This window comes from Canis lupus, chromosome 13 (genome assembly GCF_011100685.1).
Source record: "Canis lupus familiaris isolate Mischka breed German Shepherd chromosome 13, alternate assembly UU_Cfam_GSD_1.0, whole genome shotgun sequence".
In the NCBI taxonomy this organism is placed as follows: domain Eukaryota; kingdom Metazoa; phylum Chordata; class Mammalia; order Carnivora; family Canidae; genus Canis; species Canis lupus.
The window spans coordinates 62,696,341-62,721,022 of NC_049234.1; the positions used below are offsets into that span (position 1 = coordinate 62,696,341).

Genomic DNA, 24,682 nt, shown 5'->3' on the forward strand with positions numbered 1-24,682 from the left:
AAAACAATAAATTGGTTAAATAATCTATCAATAATAAGGCAGTATGCTTAAAAAGAATATCTAGTTTCTAAGCTAAAGGATTCTAGAATGTGAAATCTGAAGGCACATACAAAGTTCAGGTCTAAAAGTAGTTAGGTAATGGCATCTGGACTAATTCCCCGAGCAAATGGGGTAGCTGCCCCAGCTTTTATTATATCCCATTGGAGTGTGAGTCAGATGGTGCCCTAATGGCCTAAGGCTAACATCCTGGAGCTATTGTATGAGTGACACCTTTATTAGCAAGACTAATAGTACTTAACTCATTTTTGCATCACATCTCTTTGAAAATTTGATGAAATTTTCTGATCCTCAATCTACTACAATACACATATTCATTTACATATAAAATTGTGCATACATTCTCCCTAAAGTTCAAAGGCCACAGCTCATGAAGTGCTAGAAACAATATTAGGGCAAAAAAAAAAAAAAAAAAAAAAGTCAAAACAAACATGAAATCAAGAAATAACTCAGTTGAGACAGGAGTACTAAACTCTTAATATCTTAAAAGAAAAAGCCATCGAGTGCTACCCTAGGTGCCCTCCAGCTGCCAGTGAGAGGTAGTAGTCATGGCAAAACCTGCACTTGTGAGTATCTCAGCTTTCAGGGAAATATTTGATTGGCATATCTATCATTTCCCACATTTGATGATATGAAGGCCAGAAAGCTAAGGAGAAGAAGGACTTGCAGCTGTTTCATCAGAAGAACCATGATAGAGTCCACTGTCAGCTTGTACAGGCCAAGAGGCCACAATAACAGTCATGAATCCAGTACAAAGTGGGGAGGCTAAATCCCGAACTGGAGGGTGGGCTCCCTTTATAAAGAACTCCTTTCCATCTTAGTGGATGTGAAAGAGTAAAGGGAAAGACAACACACTCTGTCTTTTGGTCACCTCTGCTGGCAAGTCTAAAATTCCCTATTACCTGAGAAGGACAGCCAGCTGGCCGGGTCACACTCCTCTGGACAGTGTCCTCACTGCCTTACCCAACTACTCCACTTTTATGGCCTCATTTTTGTTTAATTTGGAACGCAACATCAAGAATATTTTTGACCAAATGATAAAATATAAGTGGGCAGTTTGGTTTAGAAAATGTCAGTTCACATGAAGATTTTACAGTTGTCTTTGTAAGTGGAGGAGAATTTTCCCTCAAAGGACATGGGGATTATAGAGAAGTGGGCAGGAGAGATTGAAAAAGCATGCACGAGAGCTCATATTATTCATTGTTTCTCTTATAACACCAACATTAGAACAGACAACTCATGTGTGCTGTGGGTGAAGTCCTAGACTTGGGGAATTATCTGTAATTTTAGTAGATTTTTTTTTTTTCTGAGAGAGAAAAAAAGCATTTAAATTTCACTGTCTGGAACAATTCAAATACTTCCCTAATACCTCCACAACAGCAAAGCACCTTTAAAGTCTGGTGTATTTTCTGCTACAGTGTTAGGACAGATTAGCTCAAAATTTAAATATAAGAACAGACATTTGCTATTCACACTTGCTCAGAATTATTCTAACCTATATTCAGTAAAAATGGAAATTCCCTAGATATGTCAGTAATTACAGCATTTGAAGTAAATTAGCAGGAATTTTTGCATGTATAGTACTAATTATCTTTCACTAGCAAAGTCCTTGACTAGTTTTCAAGTTTTATAATTGTACTTTCCATAGATAGAGTACTTTATACTTTTCTTTACAGTACTTTAGCATATGAATATACTCAGGATAAACTAAAAAAAGCAGGTTAGGCAATTATTATCCTATTTTTCTGGTGTGTAAACAAGACCTGAGGAAGATCTGAGATTACCACTTGCTCAAGATTATTTAGAAAGACATTAGGTAGACATGAGTTAGCTTGTCTTACTGACCAAGTGGGTTCTTTCTTTTTCTCTCTCCTGTTCTTTCTTTTTTACCCATTATATCTGTATAGTTTTTAAGGTCTGAAAGTATAGCACCCCAACAAAATAATTTGGTTTTTTTTCTCTCCATGCCCTGACTTGTCCCTTTTATACTTAAAAATTATTATCAAAGGGATTCTTCCTAATTTCAAGCTCTGAGTTCCCTTACTTCCCCTTTGAAAAAAAGATAATAGCTCTACTACATTTGACTGATGATGCTACAGCAACACTCATACTGGTTGTAAAGCACAGATCTCTAACACAAAACAAATTAATGCCTTTGACTTCACTGTCATATAATTGCCAAGTTTCTAAGTTAGAATTTAGAGTTTACTATTTTTATTTTTATTTTTATTTTTTGATAAATAAGGGAGTGCCTTGGCTACCAACATCTTCCTCGAATCACACCTCCTGAATTGAGCGATTGCCCTCTTTCCCTATAGTCTATTCTTCAGAAAGTGATGATCTTTTAAAATAATAATCTTTTAAAAACTTAATTCATATCATTTCCTAGCTTAAAGCCATCCAAATGGCTTTCCATTACACTTACAGGAATGTCTGACTTTTAACAAGGCTTCCAAGATCTTAAATGATCAAGTATCTGTGTTGATTAGCCAATGCCTCAGTAATGCTGCTTTAAAAACAACCACAAAGCTCAAGGACTTCAATAATTTATTCTCACAAATCTTGAGTTGGCTAGTGGATTTGCTTCAGCCAGGCACTTCTGAAGCAGAATTGTTCATGCTGAAGCAACCTGCCTCTCTCATCCTTCTCCTGGGATCAGTGAATTAGCTGCAGTAGAAATGGAAATATGCCAAGCCTCTTAATCATTCTCTGCTCAGAACTGCCATTCTGTTGTTGTCTCTGCTAATTTGCCATTAGCCAAAGAAAATCATCTAATGGTTCATTCTCTCATTGCATCTAGAAACCTCTTAAATGCCAACTCCTTAGGAAGTCCTTCCCTGATTGCAATATCTAAAATAGCTGTCACACCGACTAGACATATACACACCCCATTATTTTCTATCCTGTGTTATCTTGATTTTGTTTTCTTTTAAAGGAATTACCCAAAGCATTATTTTTAAAAAATGTGTGTTTCTGAGTCTGTCTCCATCAATCTAATGCAAGTTCCTTGAGGAATCTATTTTGTCTGTCTAGCTCACCATCATTTTCCCAGTACGTAGGATGGTGTTTGGTGCATAGGAAGTCATTTATAAGCATTAGTTTAATGAATAAATGAAAGTCAATACTATTAGAGTTGGAAATAGGCTATTCAACTATTCATCACTGGATATGATCCTCTAGCCTTAGGGTCAGAAGTCCCTTCATAAATTTTCCTTTCCAGGAAGATGCAGATATCCTCCAGGCCCCATAAAGAATTCTATTTCCCATTAGTCCTTTGTTATGTATTTGGCCATAGAATGAGGGAATGTACATTTTTTAATTAAGGAACCGTAAATGTGTGTGCCACAGGGCAACATCAGGACATTCTGCTTACATGGAAGCAGAAAAACTCTCAGTCCTGCCAATAAAGAAGCCCTTTGTCTGGCTGCTAATTCTCCAGGCAGGGTAGTGCTGTCTTATATTTTCTCTTAGCTGACAGAATCAAGAGAAAAAAACAAGATGTGAATTTTACCTGGACCCAGCAAAGGCCTCAAACAACACAGTTCAGGGAATGATGCCAGCTCGAGGGAGGTATTTTTGGACGCTAAGAAACTATGCGGGCATTCAGCTTCTCCAGATCACACTAATAGGCCTCGAAAGACTATGTTTGGCTTTAAGGAGGCCACTAATGAAGTTCAGATTGAACCTGTGCAGTTTTCATTTTAAAATGTTTCCTTAAAATTTTACACAGAGCTTAATTCTTATGACATTTTTGGAAATGGGAGCCAGGCTTTTGTTTGAAAACAGTGCGATGTCTGCAGTAATGACAGTGGCAATGGTGTAGTAATAATAGGGGCAACTGGAAAGCAAAAGGATATGAAACTACAGGCTCCACCAGGTTAATTTAGGTGTTTCTTTATGTGTGAAGGACTGCTCAAACACAGTCATGATCAACTCTCTTGGAATGTGCTGCATATTCTCTGTGGGTTCCCCCCACACCCGCTTGCCTTGGGGATGGAAAGGAGGAAAAGACAGAATGAGGCTGAAACTTTCCACCACTCTTTCTTCTTATTCAGCATAACTTTTACGAAATCCCAGGTTCTGATAAAAATACCCATGCCAGCATATTCTTCAAGGAAAAAAAAGCCCTACTTTGTCTTCATGATCACACTTTCATGTGAGAAAAATCCAGCAGAATACATATGTGCCAAAACATCAGTAGAAAGAAATTGCCCTTCCTTTCTTTCTCTTTCTTTCTTTTTTTTCCTGAAATATTCTTCATTCATTAAAAGGAACAGATATAGAATAGGGCCATGAACATATGCCTATAACCTCAAACTTTCTGTACTTTTGGTTTTAAGCAGAACTTGAATATTTAGGTCTGTGTAAATATAATAGATTTCCTGGTTGGATGGGAGTGGGTGGGGTGGGGGTACTTGGAGGTTAGGATTGCAACAGTGTAAATGCCAAAAACTCAAGAAAAATCTTGGACATTGAACCATTCTCACAAGATAACATAGCACTGAGTTACATGTAAGTGAGTCAGGATTTAAAAATCAAGAGGGAAAATGTTCTGAATACATTGTCTCTTGGGTTCTACTAAATCCCAAAAAAATCTTTAAATATTTTGGAAAAAATACTTTCCGGATGTGTTTGCTAACTCTAATACCTGACCGTAGTGTTGTTCTTGCTGAGAGTTATCAGGAAGATGGAAAAGTGAACTCTGTTTTTCAGGTTGTAGTTAGGCTTCCATGAAAAAATGAAACAGAAACAATATAATGGCAAAAATAGTCACATAGATCAATACAACAGAATAGAGGTCCCAGAAATAAGCATGATTATATGGTCAATTAGTCTATGACAAAGGAGGCAAAAATATACCATGGGTAAAGCTTTCTTCAACAAATTGTGTTGGGATAACTGAACTGCTACATGCGCCAGAATGAACCTGGACCACTTACTTACACCATACACAAAAATAAACTCAAATTAAATTAAAGACCTAAATATGAGACCTAAAACCATAAAATTCCTAGAAGAAAACATAGGCAGTAATCTCCTTAACAGCAGCTATAGAAACATCTTTCTAGATATAGCTCCTTTGGCAAGGAAACAATAGTAAAATTAAACTACTGGACTACATCAAAATAAAAAGCTTTTGCACAGCAAAGGAAGCTATCAACGAAATAAAAAGACAACTCCCCGAATATGAGAAGATATTTGTAATTGATATCTCTGTTAGGGAATTGATATCCAAAATATATAAAGAGCTTATACAATTCAACACCAAAAAAAACCCTTAATAATCTGATTAAAAAATAGGCAGAAGACATAAACAGACATTTTTCCAAAGAAGACATACAGATGGTAAAGAGTTATTTGAAAAGATTCTCAACATGACTTACCATCAGGGAAATGCAAATTAAAACTACAACGAGGTCACCTTATATCTGTCAAAATGGTGAAAATCAAAAACACAAGAAATAAGTATTGGCAAGAATGTGAAGAAAAAGAACCCTTGTGCACTGTTGGTGGGAATGCAAACTGGTACAGCCACTGTGGGAAACAGTATGGAGATTCCTCAAAAAATTAAAAATAAAATAATTATATGATCCAGTATTTCTACTACTGAATATTTACTCAAAGGAAATGAAAAAACAAATTCAAAAAGATATGTGAGCCCCTATGTTTATTGCAGCATTATTTACAATAGCCAAGATATGGAGGCAATTCATGTCCATCCATAGATGAATGGATAAAGATGTGGTATACAAGTCGCATAGCTTTGCCTTAATTTTTTTAAAGAATTTAATTATTTATTCATGAGAGACAGAGAGAGAGAGAGGCAGAGACACAGGCAGAGGAAGAATCAGGCTCCCCACAAGGAGCCTGATGCAAGACTCGATCCTGGACCCCAGGATCATGCCCAGAGCAGAAGGTAGATGCTCAACTGCTGAGCCACCCAGATGTCCCATCTTTACCTCAATTTCTTCTTAAGATTTTATTTATTCATGAGAGACACAGATATCTATATCTATATCTATATATATATTCTAATATCCTATATTCACGTGTATGTATATATAGGATATTAGTCATAAAAAAGAATGAAATCTTGCCACTTGCAACAAAATGGATGGATCTAGAGGGTATAATGCTAAGTGAAATAAGTCAGAGAAAGACAAATACCATATTATTTCACTTATATGTAAAATTTAAGCTAAAAATGAACAAAGAAGAAGAGACAAACAAAAAAACAAGATTCACATATAGAGAATAAGCTGGTGGCTGCCAGAGGGGAGGTAGGTGGGGAGTTAGTGGGAGAAATAAGGAGACTGAGAGAATACTTATCATGATGAGCACTGAATAATATATAGAATTGTTGAATCATGATATTGTACACTTCAAACTAATATAACACTGTATATTAATTACTGGAATTTTAATTAATTAATTTTGAAAAGAAGAAACACTAGCATGGGCTAGAAATAACCCTAATTATCCAAAGAACTAAGTTATTGTTTGAGTTATATAAAACCAAGAAACATGAATATTGTCCCTTTACATACATAAAATGAGCTTTTTGGCTCACTCATATTTGCATTCCCAGCATTCAGCACCTACAAGAAAAGAATGAATGAAATATTGAGTGCCTTCATGAGCAAGTGAATGGATCCATGAAGCTGGTAAGAGACTTGATTCAAAATAACTTTGTATGAAGCATGCCTCCGCTTCACAATTATGCATTATAATATTCAGCTAGTAACATCTCTAGGTATGTGCAAGAATTCTTACATAAATGAAACAAAACCTGTAAATTATCATCAGAAATTAGGCTTAGACCACATGCATTGGAAAGGACCTCAGATTATACAGCAGAGAGATCTACATCCCCAGGATGGATTGCTGGGTCCCTTCCTCTGTTACTCAAAACAAATTAAGTTATCAGCACTTTGTTTTTCTTATCTGTTCAACAGAGTTCTAAGAAATGAACCTTCATGCAATATATAAATTCTTGCATTTTTTTGTTATCACCATTACTATCACATGAAGTTTAAACCCTAAAGCACTGATGATCTGTTGCTACTACTCTTCAACATTTAACCTTTGCAGTAGCCAGTTAGCCTCCTTAATATTCCATAAAATTGTCACATTCCTGAGTAAAGACCCAGAAAGATCAATGATATGTACTTTCAGGAAATTCTCTTTCTTCCACAAGTTCAAAATGTTTCTGTCTTTCAGAGTTCCTTCCAAGTGTTCTGAACTCCCACAGCACTATAAGACTGGAGCCCATAATTCAGTGCTATATAATATTGTCCATCGCTCACTACCAATCGTATCAGTCTTTTCTCCTCCATTAATTATAAGTTTCTTTGGGGCAGAGTCTTTGTCCCCTGAAGTTCTCTTGTGTCTTTCAGAGCACACAAACAAAACAGGTACTTGATGAATTACTTAATGAATAAGAAACATACAGTTAAACCAAGAATCATCGTGAGATAGGAGAGGACTGTCCATGGATAACAGATTTCACAAAACTTTGGAAAAAGAAAAGCAGATGGAAGTGTGGTAACAGATGCAGCACCCTAGAGGAGACCTCAACTTGGATAAATGCTTGGAGAAAGGACTCAGCAGAAGGAAGCAACATATTCCTGCAGAACTATAGACAGAAAAACCAATGTTAGGAGTGGTGAGAAGATGATGGGCTACAAACCTGGGATTAGTTGAAAGTCTGCATATAGTTGTTCCAACCCCATGTCCACACCAACATACCCCACTTCTCATGGAATAGGAGAAAGAGGAATTAGGAATCTAATTCTTAGACAAGAGGATGAAGGCATTTCTCTAGAGGAAATGAAGAATCCCAGAGAACAAATGTCTGGTATTTTGACATTTTGTGTGTCCTCTGGCTCTCTGATAATAATAGGACTGCCAACTGAAAATGGAATCTAACACAGAGGTCACAGCCAGATTTTTAATGGGCAATTGAAAATCATCATGCTTAAAAAAAAAAAAAAAAAAGCCACAACGTGAAGGGTGAAACAATATAAACAGAAGGAAAAAGTACCAGAAGAAAAAAGAAAAAACAGATCATAGAATAATAGTAACAATAACAAAAATGATATCCTCCAATGTGTATATCAAAAAGAATGATTGTCACTAATCATGCCACAATGAAAGCAATTAAAGAAAACAAAGAGTTATTAGAAATTAAATATCTGAAAATCAGCAGAAAGTTTAGAAAATAAAATTAAAGACATTTCTCAGAAAAATAGAAAAAACAACAAAAAGCTGAAAACATTTTTTTTTTAAAAGCCAGAGACATAAAAGACAAATCTAGGAGATCTCACATCTGGTTGAAAGAAGTTTCAGGAAAGGAAAAGAAAAAAACAAAACAAAACAAAAAACTTGCTGGAGTTAAAGAACCATAAAGCCCACATTGAAAGGCAAAAAGAACATTAGCAATATGATTTCTAAAAATATTGACAGAGAAGCACATTATGAAATTTTAGGATTCTGGAGGTAAAAAGAAGATACAAAAATCTTCCAGGGATTAGAATAAACTGCAAAGAAATGAAAACCTGAATATCCTCAGACTTCTCATCTATAACACTGTATGGCAATGGGATATTTCTTCAAAATTCCAAAGAAAAATTGCAGCTTGCTCATTCAATTTAGAGCTTTATGGTTCTTTGATTATTTATTCTTACAACATCCTGCCCCATTCTTCTCTCTTTCCTGAAACACCTATTAGTCACATGTTCTATAGCCCTCGTTTGTCTCTTTTTTCTTATATTTTAGAGCTCTTTGCCTGTTTCTGTCCTAAAAAATCATCAATTGTAAGTGTGGATTGATTAAAAACATATTCAGACATTCATGGCTACATATACTTGCTTTCTCTGCACCCTTCCTAGAAAGTATTTAAAGATGTAGTGATTTTTACACCAAGGAGGACACCAAGAAGGAAAAAGGTTGTGACTAGGACACAGTGGATCCTCCTCAGAGTCTTACACAAAGGAACTCCCAACACTGTGGCTGTGGCCTAGAGCCACTAGCCCAGAGTGCAACACAAGAATATTGGGGTCCATTTTTTTTTTTTACAACAAAATGGCTCTGATGAAGCTCTGTTAGGAAATACAGTCATTTTGATAAGAAAGTCCTCTAACAAAATGTAAAATAATTACCAACTCTAAGGGACAAAATTTTTACCAGAAAAGAAATGCAATCCAGGGTCAATACTTGACACTATAGGAATCATTTGTTTCTTCTCTCTAATACAAATATTGTTAAATGATGTACCTACAATTAAGATACATGATTATTTTTTTTAAAGATTTTGTTTATCTATTCACGAGAGACTCAGAGAGAGAAGCAGAGATGTGGGCAGAGGGAGGAGCAGGCTCCCTGTGAGGAGCTTGACATGGGATTTGATCCCAGGACCCCAGGATTACAACCTGAGCCAAAGGCAGATGCTACTGATGTTCACCTACTGAACCATCCATTGCCCCTACAAGGATTATTTTGCAAGGATCAGTGTAAAGCCAGAAGGAGATGTAAGAAATTCAATCCTCAATATCCTATCAGGAAGCAGAGAATGAAATATGTATAGAAGTGTTATTAAACCATATGAGGGGAACTGAAAGAAAATAGTAAAATGGTTGCCTCTATTGCAACTGTATTGATGCCGGGAAAGAGTAAAAAATAGAAGTGTTTCTCCTTTGTTTTAAGTCTTTTGGGTTCTATTTTACTTTTTAAAGTGTGTATATCTTTTTATAAATATTTAAATTATGTTTAATTAAGCAAATCCAAAGCATGATAGATGATAGAGACATGTTACCATTATAATCACCTGAAGGTTGAAATTTGATGATCAAGTTCAAAGTAAATGAAAACCACAAATCCAATACTGAGAAAGAGTCCATTCCTTAGAGCTACTGTCATGTTTATAGCTCTTCTTGGAGCATGCTATGGTCTGAATGTTTGTGTCCTCTCAAAATTCATGTGCTAAAATCACAAAGGCCAAAGATGATGGTATAACGAGGTAGGGCCTTTTGTGGGGCCTTTCAGATAGTGCTATGGGGGTGGAGCCATCATGAAAGGGATTCATGCCTTATGAAAGAGTCTCCAGAGAGATACTTAGCTCCTTCTATCACGTGAGAACACAGCAGCTTGAACCAGGAGAGGGTCCATAAGAGGGCCAAAAGCAACATGCCAATACCTTGATCTTGGACTTCTCAGGCTCTAGAACTATGAGAGATAAATTTCTGCTGTTTATCAGCCACATAATCTTTGCTATTTTATTATAGCAGCCCAAATGGACTAAGAGCAATTTGTAGAAGGAAAAGGTACAGAGACTTCATAATGTTTTCTTTGAGGGAGTATTTGTTTTTAACTTCAATTTTCTGCCTATAATGGCATTCAGTACAGAATGGATGAAAGAAAACGAATAACTAAAAATTAGAATTTCATAGAGTCACATCACCTGACAGTGTTTCTGAGTGCTACTATTGAAGTGTCTCTTGTGTGAATCTAGAAATTACTTGAATATGCAAGGGTCCAGGCTTGATCTCCTAGAAAACAGTGACTGTGGCTCATTAACCTCTTTATTATTGAACATGATGACTATGAGCTCAACAAATATTTACTAAATTGAATTGAATGTGAAGAACTATCCTTGCAATATCTTATTCTACAATATAAAGCAAGCAGCACCAAGAAAAGTGGAAAATCATTACTTTAATACTTGACTATTTCCTCTTCATCTAATCTTATTTCTTTGAGTCCTATGTTCTTTTTTTTTCTTTTTTAGAGAGAGAAAGAGAGAGGACACACACACACACACACACACACACACACATATACACATGAACAGGTTTGGGGAGGGTAGAGTGAAAGGAGGAGAGAGAGAGAGTGAATCTTAAGTGGGCTCCATGCCCAGTGAGAGGCCTGACACAGGACTCAATCTCATTACCCCAAGATCAAGATCTGAGCCAAAATCAAGAGTTGGATGCTTTATTGATTGAGCCTCCCAGTCACCCAGAGTCCTAAACATTCTTAACTTGCCAAGTCTATATCTATTGTAAATTTTAAATGCCTGTCTTTTCAAAGCAAGCAGAGACATATTATTGAAGTTTGTTTTTAGTTTTGGAAATCTATTTTTCTCTAGGCAACAAATTACAAAATTTTACCTTAAAAAAATCTCCATGTGTGTTTTCTATTAACTATGTATGTCCACAATGAAAAATTTAATGGAGCAAATCTCAAATATGTGCTTATAAAACACTGCCTAAAATACTGGTTCCCTCCATGATGGAGAACTCACTAAAGAGCATATTTAAACATCTCTAAAACACTTTCTTGTTTATTTTACATGTGGTTCAAATTATTTTGTTTTAAGATTTTATTTACTTATTCATGAGATACACACAGAGAGAGAGAGAGACAGAGAGAGGCAGAGAAGCAGGCTCCATGCAGGAAGCCCAATATGGGACTCGATCCCGGAACTCCAGGATCACGCCCTGGGCCAAAGGCAGGCGCTAAACCACTAAGCCACCCAGGGATCCCCATGTGGTTCAAATTATTAAAAAATTAGAAAACAATAATAAATATTTTAAAAGTTTCATAGAACCCTAGTATCTATTCTAGATGATATTCTTAATGTTTTTGCTGTAAGATATTTGTGTAATAAATATGTGAAATATATATATTTGAATAAGATCTATAAATTAAATATGCTCTTCACAAAATTAATTCATATCCTTCTGTGTCCTTCCTTATTCATAACCAAAGGCATCATACTAATAATTTGTAACTAATATAAACATTAGAACAAGCCTCCTTGCACATTCATTTTTGAGTACCTGTGTTTTTATATCCTTAGAATACACTGCCCAAACTGAATTTGTTGGGTTAAAGTATGCACATTTTAAAGATTTTCTCTTTGGAAAATTTGTCCTAGTTTACATCCCACCAGTAAATATAAAAATGCCCTTTCATTCACATATTTTACATGGCTGGATATCATTATTCTTTTTAATCACTGCCACTATGTTGGATAAAAATATGTAACTTGCATTTCTTTGATTATTACTGAGTTTGAACTTTATTTTTAGTGTTTATAGGATTTCTTTTGTGAGTTGTCTGTTCATGCTTGTTGTTATATTATTACTAGGGTGTGAAAAGCTTTTAAGAAAGTTCCAACTTTCTTATTATGAATAACATTTCAGTTTCTTTCAATTCTGGATTTTAAGTTTTGGCAAATTATTATGAACATTCATGTGCAGAAGACTCACCAATGTCTTACATTCACAAGGCTTGCCAAAGACAAACTGTTTCTTAGTCCTGTAGTAATAGTATGAAATTATGCTGAAATTTTATTTGTTTGCCATAGAAACAGAGGCAGGGAGACAGATCTATTGAAGATTATGATGATGACTTAAATTGCTATTTCTTTATGATAATGTTCTTTTGAAGGGCTTATAATTTTAAAATAGGTCAACTCCACTGCCTTAAAAATCCTTTTCCCTACTTTTTATTCTAACACTTAACCATATTTTCCCCCAAACAAATCTGTAACTTTTTCACTTGATTTAAACTACTCTCAAATAACAAGGATTCAACTTTGGAAGCAAATATTGAAACACAGAGTGATTTGTAATGGTTACTCTTCCTAGAGGTAACTTTTTCCTCTCCTCTCATCTTATCCTTCCCTCCCTCTCTCCTCCCCTTCCCTCTTGTCACTATATTTCATCATTAATTTACCTAAATGGTTTTGGTTCACTATGATCACAAGGAAAGCACACTGACTTAAAAATAAAAGACAGCATTGTGATGGTTTGCATGGTGGTCCTCCAAAAGATGTGTCTATGTCAAGTCAAATCATTGGAAACTATAAATTTGACCTCATTTTTAAGAAAAAGTCCATACAGATATAATTAAGTTAAAGATCTTGAGATGAAGATATCATCCTCGATTATTTGGGCCCTAATCAAATGAGCAGTGTCCTTATAAGAGTCATACAGGAGATGCTCACAGACAGAAGAACAGCAGACAATGTAACCACTGAGGCAGAGATTGGAGTAATGCAGCCAAAGAATACCAAGGAATGCAGAGTCACCAGAGGTTGGAAAATGCAAAATATGGGATCCCTTCTAGGGTCTGTGGATAAATTGTAGCCCTTGAGTTCAGACTTCTGGCCTCCAGAACAGTAAGAGAATAAATTTCTGTTGTTTTAAGTGACTCAGTTTGTGGCAATTTGTTATGACAACCAAAGAAAACTAATACAAGCACTAACACTGAAAAATCACAACAATGAAAATGGGATCTTCCTAAATTCTGAAAAAATAAATAAATAATCTTGTAATTGGGCAAACTCTCTCTCTGGACAATGAGTAGTATCCAAAGTAGTGTTTAGAGTATAAACTCTGCAGGCCAGCTACCTAAATCCAACCTGGGTGACTTAGAACAAATTTATAAATCCTCAGATTTGTCTTTGGCAAAAACCCACTCTCAAGTGGGGGGAATATCATTAGATATTCCTAATAACCTAGCACATATAAGTAATTAAGTAAATCTTATATTTAATAAGCATTTTTTCATACTTGTGAACAATTCCATATAAATCTGTATGTGTTTATCGTTGGCTCATAGATGGCCAACTTCTCCCTGTGTCTCTTCATATAGTCTTTTCTCTATGTGTGTCTGTCTGTCTCCAAATTTCCCCTTTTAGTAAGAATGTCCATCTTATTGGATTAGGGACCACCCTAAAGACACCATTTTAATATGATTACCTCTCTAAAGATATAAGTACCACATACTTCATAAATATGTTGGCAACTGGAACATGTACAGAGTTAAGTATCTCCAGTGGTGGTTCAACTCGATGCCATGTCATTAAAAAATAGTTAAAGGGACTTCCAATTTCCAACTCCACACATAGGAGCTTGGAAGTCACTACTCTATCCTAATAACAAGTCCAAAATTGAACAGACAAAAATCAATAACTCTTCCTGGTTCCATAAGAGAGAGGAGGACATAGAACAGAATGCTGCCCACAAGATTGGAGAGACAGACAGGCAAATACAAGGAGTAGTGGCTTACTTGAATAGACTCACAAGCAGAAACCATCAAGGAAAACAGTGAAGGGACAGGAAAACCTGAACTATAATTAATGAATTGGTAGAAGTTCAGTGCAGGCAACTCTGAGAGTTAAAGATTCCAGGGAGAATCAATCATATTGTGAGATTGCCTCCAGGAGTTTTGCCAGATTCCTATAGCAAATATTTCAGAAAAATCATCTCCAGCTTCTGGCAAAGTGGGGGATGGAAGTGAGGGAGGGGAGAGAATGACTTTGAAATATGCCAGAACACTCTGTTCCTATAATCAAGGCCTGACCTCAGGAGAAAGTAGTTAACCAGAGCCTAACCTACTGGGATATTATCAGAGTCTAACTGATCTAAAGAAGAGAAATATCCACCACTAGCCCACCCTAGTCATCCTGTCTCACTTCAGAAGAGGAGGAAAAACTTAAAAACACATGTGAAATTTACATCGCAGAGACAGACACACTAAAAAACTGAGACCTAATTGTAGAATGTACAACACTTCCCCTCTCCCCACATTTCACCACCACATTACTAACATTCTATCTAAAGCAGTTTCTTTTACCCAGTATATCATGTCCGGCTGTCAAAAAAAATTACAAGGTATACCAAAAGGCAAAATTTGAAGAGACAGGGTAAGCATCGGAACCAGACATGGCAAGGATTTTGGAATTATCAGACTGGCAATTTAAAACAACTATAATTAATATGCTAAGGGCTCTAATGGATTAGGTAGACAGCATGTAAGAACAGATGGACAATGTAAACACAGGGATACAAATCCTAAGAAAGAACCATAAAGAAATGCTAAAGATAAAAAAACCCCACTATAACAGAAAAGAAGGATGCTTTTAGTGGGCTCATTAATAGACTGGATACAGATGAAGGGGGAAAAAAATCTTTGTGTTAGAGAATATATAAACAGAATCCTTAAAAGCAAAGAGAACAACAACTGAAAAAAAAAATTCAGAATATCTAAAGATTATGGGAAAACCATAAAAAGTTTAGCACATGTATAAAAGGAATACCAGAAGGAGAAGAAAGAGAGACAGGAACAGAAGAAATATTTGAAATAATAATGACAGAGAATTTCGCCATATCAATGCCAGACACAAATAACAGATCTAGGAAGCTCAGAGAACACTAAGTAGGATAAATGTAAAAATAAATAAACAAACAAACTTAGGTATATCATTTTCAAATTACAGAAAATCAAAAATAAAGAAAAGATGCTAAAAGAAGAAAAAGGAGGGAAAAACACATTTTACTTATATCAGAACAAAGATAAGAATTATATCTACCTTCTGAAAAACAATGCAAGCAAGAATAGTGGAGTACAATATTTAAAGTGTTGAAAGGAAAAATGACCAACCTAGAATTCTGTATCCTGCAAAATTATCCTTTAAAAGTGAAGGAAAATAAAGACAAGCAAAAGTTAAAGAAATTTGTTGCCAGTAGACCTGCCTTACAATACATATTAAAAGGAGATCTTTAGATGGAAGAAAAATAACATAGGTCCGAAACTCAGATCTACATAGAGAAATGAAGATTATCAAAGAAGGAATAAATGAAAGTAAAATAAAAACTTTTATTTTCTTATTCTTTATCTAACAGACTATAGTAATTCAAAATAATCATAGCAAGAATGTATTTATGTATGCTTATGTATATACATTCTTGTGTATGCTTACATGTAAGTGAAATAAATTATAGCAATGATTCGAGGGACAGGGGGAAGAAATTAGGATTATTTTGTTATTATAAGGTACTTACACTACCTATGAAGTGGTATAGTGTTATTTGAAAATAGATTTCAATTAGTTGTGAACGTAGGGCAACCACTTAAAAACAAACAAACAAAAAACCTAAAAAATAAGTATAACTGATATGCTAAGAATGGAGATTAAATGGAATTAGATAAAGTGCTCAATTAAAACCACAAAAGACATAAAAAGAATAGAATAGGAACAAAGAACAAGGGCAGAAAATTGAAAACAGTAATGACTATGGCAAATATTAATCCAACTCTATCAATAATCATTTAGAATGTCAATGGTCTAAATGCACTGACTAAAAAAGATTGTCAGAATGGATCAAAAATCATGACCCAATTATGTGTTGGCTGTAGGTTTTTTAGTCTTTAGAATTTGAGAAACATGCTTTAAATACAAAAACACATATAGATTAATAATAAATAGATGGAGAAAAATATACCATGTTAACACTAGTCAAAAGAAAACAGGAGTAGCTGTGTTTATTTCAGACAGAGCAGACTTCAAGTAAGGAAAGTTATCAGAGATATATAAAGTCATTGCTTAAGAATTTAGGGTCAATTCTCCAAGAAGACAAAGCAATTCTTTGTATGTTTGTACCTAACAATAGAGCATCAAACCACTTGAAGAAAAAAAAATTACAGAGCTGCAAGGAGATGCAGATAAATCTACTTTCTTTTTTTTTTTTTTAAGATTTTTATTTATTTATTTTATTCATGAGAGACACACAGAGAGAGGCGGAGACACAGGCAGAAGGAGAAACAGGCTCCATGCAGGAAGCCTGACGTAGGACTCGATCCCAGGACTCCAAGATCACACCCTGGACTGAAGGAGGCGCTAAACCGCTGAGCCACCCGGGCTGCCCTAAATCTCCATTCATAGTTGGAGACTTCACTGCTCTCTCAGGAGTGGGTAAATCTAGCAGGTTGAAAATCAGCAGAGGCAGAGGTGAACTCAACAACACCATCAATAACAGCATATAATTGTCATCTATAGACTCCTCCTGAATACAGAATAACATACATTTTTCTTAAGTTCACATGGAACATATATCAAGATAGACCACATTCTGGGCCATAAAACACACCTTAAAAATTTTTAAAGAAGAGAAATCATGTAATGTTTGCTCTCCAACCACAATAGAATTAAACTGAAAATATATGGAGAAAATAAATGTAGATTAAAAAACACACTTCTAAATAACACTTGAATCAAAGAAGAAACCCAAGAGAAATTCAAAACCATTTTTAACTAAATGAAAATGGAAACACAATTTATAAAATTTGTGGAATGCAGTAAAAGCAGCCCTTGCAGGGAAATTTATAGCATTGAATGTATATATCAAAAAGAAGGATCTAAAATCAGTAATTTAAGTTTCCACCCTAGGAAACCAGAAATGGTGAAAAATTAGAGCATTAAAAAAATAAAATTAAAAACAGGAAACCAATAGAGAAATACTAATGAAACCAAAAATGGGTCCCTTGAAAAGTTCAACAAAATTAATAAGCATTTAGCTTGGCTAACTAGGGAAAAAAGAGAGAGGATGCAAATTACTAATACAGAAATAAAAGAGGGGACATCATTTCTATTACTCATGGAATTTAAAAGGAAAATAAAGGAATACTATATATAACTCTAATCCCAGAAATTTGAGAATTTAAGATGAAATAAACCAATTCCTTAAAAGGCACAATCTGCTAAAAGTTACACAAGAAAAAATAAAAAATCTGAATAGGCCTTTAGTTATTAATGAGATTGAACCAATAATTAGTAGTATTCCAAAAAAGAAAACACCAGGCCAAGATTTAAGGAAGAAGCTATGTCAATTTCCTACAATCTCTTTCAGAGGATAGTAGAGGGAATACTTCCTAACTCATCCCATGAGACCAGAATTGCCTTAATATTGTCTTAATTGCCTTAATATCAGACATATAAGACATTATAAAAGAATAAAACTACAGACTAATATCCCTCATGAACATAGATGTGAAATATTAGCAAATTAAATAAAAAATATATTTTAAAATATTTTACATAATGACCACTAATGGATTTTATCCTGGATATGCAAGATTGGTTGAACACTCAAAAATCTATTAATATAATCTATCATATTAATAGATTAAAAAAAGAAAAATCACATGATCATAAGAAAAGACACAGAAAACACATTGACAAAAATCTATCACCCATTTGTAACAAAAACTCTCATTAAGTTGGACAAGAGGGGAACTTTCTCAGCTTCTAACGACTAAAAAACCTACAGCTAACACACTTATTAGTGAGAAACTCAAAGCTTTCCTGCTAAAATGTGGTACAAGAACAAGGATATTCTCTCTCACCACTCCTTTTCAGCATTGTACTGGAAGGCCTTCCAAATGCAATGAGGTGAGAATTGGAAATAAGGTATACAGATTGGGAAGGATTACTTAAAACTGTCTTTGTTCACAGATGACAGGGTTATCTATGTAGAAAATCAGAAAGAATTGACCAAAAAAAAAAAAATTCCTGAAACTAATAAGTAATTATAGCAAGGTTGCAGGATACAAGGTTAATATAAAAAAGTTGGTTGCCTTCCTAAATGCCTACAATGGAAAGTAGAATTAGAAATTAGAAACATAATACCATTTATATTAGCACCCCCTGAAAGAAATAGGAAAAAATCTGACAAAATATATGCAAGACCTAAATAAGGAAAACTGCAAAAACTGATGGATTAAATCAAAGAAATAAATGGAGGTATATTCCATGATCATGGATAGGAGGACTCAATATTTTCAAGATATCAGTTCTTGATCTATAGATTCAATAAAAGTCCAATAAAAATCCCAGCAAGTTATTTTATGAATTCAATACACTGATTCTAAAGTGTACATGGAGAGGCCAAAGACCCAGAATAGCCAACACGATATTGAGAGAAAACAAAATTGGATGATTGAAACCATCCAACTTCAATACTTACTATAAGGCTATGGTAATGAAGAATGTGTGGTATTGGTGAAGAATAGACAAATACATCAGTGGAACAAAATAGAATGCCCAGAAATAGGCTCTCATAAACATAGTCAGCTGATCTTTGACAAAGGAGTAAAAGCAATACAATGAAGCAAAAATATTCTCTTCAACAAATGGTGCCAAAACAACTGCACATCTGCCTGCAAAGAAATGAGCCTAAATGCAAACCTTACATCCTTCATAAAAAGTAACTCAAAGCAGACTATATATATTTATATATATAATGTTCGCAAAATGCAAACATAAAATTTCTAGAAGATAATGTGGAAGAAAACCTAGATGATGTCAGCTATAATGATGCCCTTTTAGATACAACACTAAAGACATGATCCATGAAAGAAATAAATTATAAGCTATACTTCATTTGAATTAAAAGCTGTTCTACAAAGAATAATGCCAAGAGAATGAGAAAACAAGCTAAGACTGAGAGAAAATATTTGCAGATACACATTTGATAAAGCACCGTTATCGAAAATATGCAAAGAACTCTTAAAGCACAATAATAAGAAAATAAGCAACCTGATTTAAAAACGGGCCAAAACTTAACAGACATATAACCAAAGAAGACATACAGAGGGCAAATAAACATGAAAAGATGCTCTACCTCATATGTCATCTAGGAAATGCAAAGAGGACAATGAGATACCACTGTGCACCTATTAAAATGGCCAAAATCTGGAACACTGACAACACCAAATGCTGGCAGAGGGGCAGAGTGATAGGAAATCTCATTCATTCTTGGCTAGGATGAAAATTTATACTTTATCACTTTGGGAGACAGTTTGGTAGTTTATTACAAAACTAAACACTCATACCATTCAATCCAGTAATGTTGCTTCTTGGCATTTACCCAAAGGAGTTAAAAATGTATCTACACAAAGATCTGCACATGAATATTTATGGCATTTTATTCACAATTGCCAAAGTTGGAAGCAAACAAGATGTCCTTTAAGTAAATGAATGGATAAGTAAACTGTGGTATATCCAGACAATGGAATGTTATTCAGTACTAGAAAGAGGTGAGCTACAAGCCATAGAGAAACTTTTTTTTTTTAAGATTTTATTTATTATTCATGAGAGACAGAAAGAGAGAAAGGGGCAGAGACACAGGCAGAGGGAGAAGCAGACTCCACGCAGGGAGCCAGATGTGGGACTCGATCCCACGACCCTGGGATCATGCTCAACTGCTGAGCCACCCAATTGTACTCCATAGAGAAATTTAAATTCATATAACTAAGGGAAAGAAATCAATCTAAGAAGGCTATATATTGTATGTCTCTAACTATATGACATTCTGGGAAAACAGAACTATGGATACAGTTTTAAAATCAGTGATTACTGTGGGCGGGCGTGGGCAAAAGAGATGAATAGGTAGAGCACAGGGGGTTTTTAGGGCAGAAAAAATATTCTGTATGATAATATAATGATTGATATATGTCATTATTCATTTGTTCAAACCCATCAAGAATGAACCCTTAGGTAAAATATGGACTTTGGGTAATTATGATGTGTACATCCTTGGAAAAAAATGTACCACTCTGGTAGGAGATGTTGCTAAAGGAAGAGCCTATGCATGTGTGGAAACAGGGGTATACAGGCAATCTTGGTACCTCCCTTTGAATTGTATCATAAACCTAAAACTGCTCTAAAATTTTTTCTCTAAAAAAATAAAAAATAAAAAAATAAATGTCAGACAAAAAGAATAGTTGAAGGGCTTCGGCAGTTTTACTCTGGAGAAGTAAAGATAGTAACAACCTGCCTTTGTAAATTTAAGACTTTTACGTAGATTAAGCCACTGGCTCTTCTTTGTGTACCCTGAGGAGAGAATCACAAATAAGTAGAATTCAATTGTAATATAAAGAAGTACTTTCTAAGTGTCAAATCTATCAACTATGTGAGAGTAGTATCTATTTATGTCTTGCTGTCTTTGTATGTCCAGTGCCTACAAAATGCCTGCTACATGGAAAGTACTCAGCAAATATTTGTTGAATGAGAAGTCAGTGAATTCCTTGTTTCTAAGATCTAAAGTATAGATTAGATAGACTCCTAACAGGGCATTTGTGCATTGGGTTAATATGGACTAGAGCAACTGTTTTCAAAGTTTGAATTGTTTTCTTTTTAGTAGCAGAATCTTTTTTAAAAAAATCAGAATTCTAACATAGAAATCCAACATATAAAACAGATAGAACCAGGGAAGTTCTGTTGAATTGGCTGACAGGAACTTAGGTCCACAGTGGTCAGACCTTCTCCTTTGCCCTTATTTTATCTCCAAGGAATAAAAGCTCTGGCCAGTTTTAAAATCTAAGAGTCTAGGAACTCTAGATAATAGTTCTAGTGCTAAAAGTTAACTTTTTAACATAAGAATATTATACAACCTTTCTTTGCTCAATTTCTTCACATATAAATTAAATGAGATTAGCTTAGGTATGATTTTCCTTTCAAATGCAAAATTACATGAAGCAAAGAAATATTTAAAATATAGTATATATGAGATGTCACATGAGAAGTTGAAAAGAAGCAAAAAAGCAATATTTACTGGGTGCTTACAGTATGTCAGACTTCAACCTAGGTCCTTTATATTTAATAATCATAAGATTTTAATTCAGGAAAAATTACTTTGAATGAGCTAACAGAGAAGACCTTTAAGAGGAGAGGGAATTTGAGATAAACCTTAAAAAGTTTCAATAGGCAGAAAAAAACAAAGAACATTCTAGGCAAGAAGCTTAATTTTTTGTTTTTTAAAAAATAGGACTACAATAAAGTGACTTTGTGAAGAAACTGCAGAACCTACCAGGCATTACATTATAACAAATTAGAATCATGTTATGAGCATGAAGGAAAAAAATGATATTAGAAACAAATCTCCCACACTAGCAATGGGACAAATCAACACCATGTGTCTCCTGATATGGTCCATTAATAAAAATGCATCCCTCTGCACTTCCTGCCAGAAGCACACAACCTGAATCTAATCATGAGAAAATGCTGACAAACCCAAACTGATATTCTATAACATAACTGACCTGCGTACTTCAAAAATGTCAATGTCATGAAATGCAAAGACTGAGGAACTGTTCCAGATGAAAACACATGACAACCAAATGAAATACATGATTTCAGGTTTCATTTTTCTAAAATAGACACTCTTGGGCCAATTTGAAAAATCTGAATAAGGACTGTACATCAAACATTTACAGTATATCAATACTAATTATCTAATTTTGATAATTGTACTTGGGTTATACAAACAAATGTCCTTGTTTCTAGGATACACATGCTGAAGTATCCATGGATAAGAGGCATCATGTATCCATCATACTTGCAGCTGGTTTTAAAAAAAAAGATTCTACATACATGCACACACAGAAAGAAAAGTATAAAGCAAATGTGGTAAACTCTTAATATGTGGGGAAATTTGGTGAAGTATATATAGGAATCTTTTCTACTATTCTTGCAACTTTTCTGGAGGTCTGAAATTATATTGAAATAAAAAACTTAGAAAAAAACAAGGAGAAAAATAAAGTAATATTTCTATCTGTAGAAGGGAGGAAAATTATTGAAGCTATGTTAACATAGTAGAGGACTTGTATAATTCATATCAGAAAAGATAGTTATTTGTTTAGGGAAATTATATATGGGACCCTTGCGGGGGCAAATGTGTAGCTTCCCATGAGAGAACTTAGAAGCTGGTATAATATAATAATAACTGAATTATTCCACATAATGAAACAAGAGAAATTTTAAGTTTCTTTAGACAAACTGGGCAAGGAGCTCAAGAATAAAATGAAGAGAAGAAATGTGAGTAAGCAATAGGGTAGAAAAACCCCCAAAAACTTATCAACTAGGACCTAAGGAAATAGCTAACAAGAAATGTCTTGAGAAGGAAGCAGTTAATGAAATTTCTGGACGCTGATGTCTAATAATAAACTTTAAGTTATTTTTATACCATACTAGACTATAATCTCCCTTACTACCCAAAAACATTTAATAAAAATCTGCTTTATATAACAATTTTTCATTTGTTGCCTGAGTTCAACTCCCAGTGCCACCATGTCTCAGCTTTATGATCCCTGTGACCTCTTTGTTCCCGCATTTGTGAAAAGAAGGATGATCACAGTCAACTTACTTATAGGACTGTTGTAGTATTAAATGAGTTAATACACATAAAGTGTTTAGAACATATAACCAGCCGATCTTTGATATTCCTGGAATATATATAAATTTTATATGTGTATGCACTAACTGAAAAAAATAAATGCAATATTTTTTTCAAAAAAAAAAAAAAAGGAAACATTTGATTGAAATAGGAATGGGGGTCATAGCATATGCTGGGCAAAATAATCTCAGAAGAAAATAATTGCAGGAAGAGAAATATGGAGAAGAGACTAAGAAATGAGTGAATTGTAAAATTACAAGAAAGGTGACCAGAATACTATAAAACTTTCAAAATTTCTTGGCTCGTGGGAAGGGAAGAATTCCAAGTTTCTCGCAATATTCTTATGTGGATGGGAGATTCAACCATTTGTTTTAAATATTAAAGGGCAAAGTAACCTAAGAAGAAAGATAGAAAGCTTGAGAATGTAAGACCGTACACACTTGGGTTACACAGGTATACACAGATATTAAATAATATGATCCAAAAAACATGATTTTTTCCTACTAAAATTAATTGTTCATATGATACCATAATTGCATTTCTGAGAAACCTTCTGTGGTAACCAATCTTTAAGATAGCCCCAAATCATTTTCATCTCCTGTTGTTCATGTCCTCCTACACTTCATGAGATGACCTGTGTAATCAATGGTGTGTTGAAAAAATTAGGGAGCATGACTCCTGAGGTTTCTTCACAAAGACATTGTAGATTCTGACTTTCTTTTAGGTCATTTGCCCTGAGCAAGAAAACCTCCATGTTATGAGAACACTCAAGCAGCCCATGGACAGGCTCATAAGGTGAGGAACTAAGGCCTTCTATCAGTACCAAAGATCAATCGCCAGCTATGAGAGCCTGCCATGTTAGAAGCAGTGCTCCCAGGCCTCCTCAAGCCTCCATGTGATTGCAGCTCCAGCTGCAATCTCCTTACAGACCTTTAGCCAGAACCACCCTGCCAAGCTGCTCCCAAATTCCTGACCATAAAAACTGTGAGATAATCAATGTTTACAACTTTTTTAATACACAAAATGTTGAAGGAATTTGTTATGCAGCAAAAAATAACTAAGACACTCTCCTAAAGTAATAATCAGGAAGGTTATCTAGATTTATGTGCAAGTATGGTCAACACATAATAACAAAAATGGGTCTACCTAAGTGTCCAAGTAGAGAAGATTTTTTAATGAATTATTTTATAGCAATATCATAATTAAAGCTAAAATTTACTGAATCTTTTCTCTCTACAGGCACAACTAGGAGGATAAATTCCACAGTCATTAAAAATAATATTTTTGAAGAATATTTAACAACATAGTCATTATAATAAGGTTGTGAAATAAATAGCATATGAAATTATATATATATCATGATTCCATGTTTTGTAAATATATATTTTATTTACTACAAAATATATTTATAATGAAACATGTTTATTATATATTTACAAACTGGAAGTCAAATACACATATGCATATGCAAAAAGAAAACACTGGCAACTAATAAAACAAATGTTAACAGTAGTTATCTCTGGTTAGAGTAGGAGTGATCTGAGTATTTAAAATTATCTTCTTTTATTTTTCTGTATTATTCTGAAATTTTCACAAAATATATG

General features: G+C 34.5%; 1 long non-coding RNA gene across 1 annotated transcript in view; it reads left to right on the forward strand.

Moving 5' to 3' along the window:
- The window catches only part of LOC111098639, a 50,522-nt gene extending 26,648 nt beyond the window's left edge, over positions 1-23,874 (forward strand). Inside the window, exon 4 of the long non-coding RNA XR_005368405.1 lies at positions 23,803-23,874. This is a non-coding gene — a long non-coding RNA (uncharacterized LOC111098639). The remainder of the gene's footprint in view (positions 1-23,802) is intronic.
- Positions 23,875-24,682: the final 808 nt, after the last annotated feature.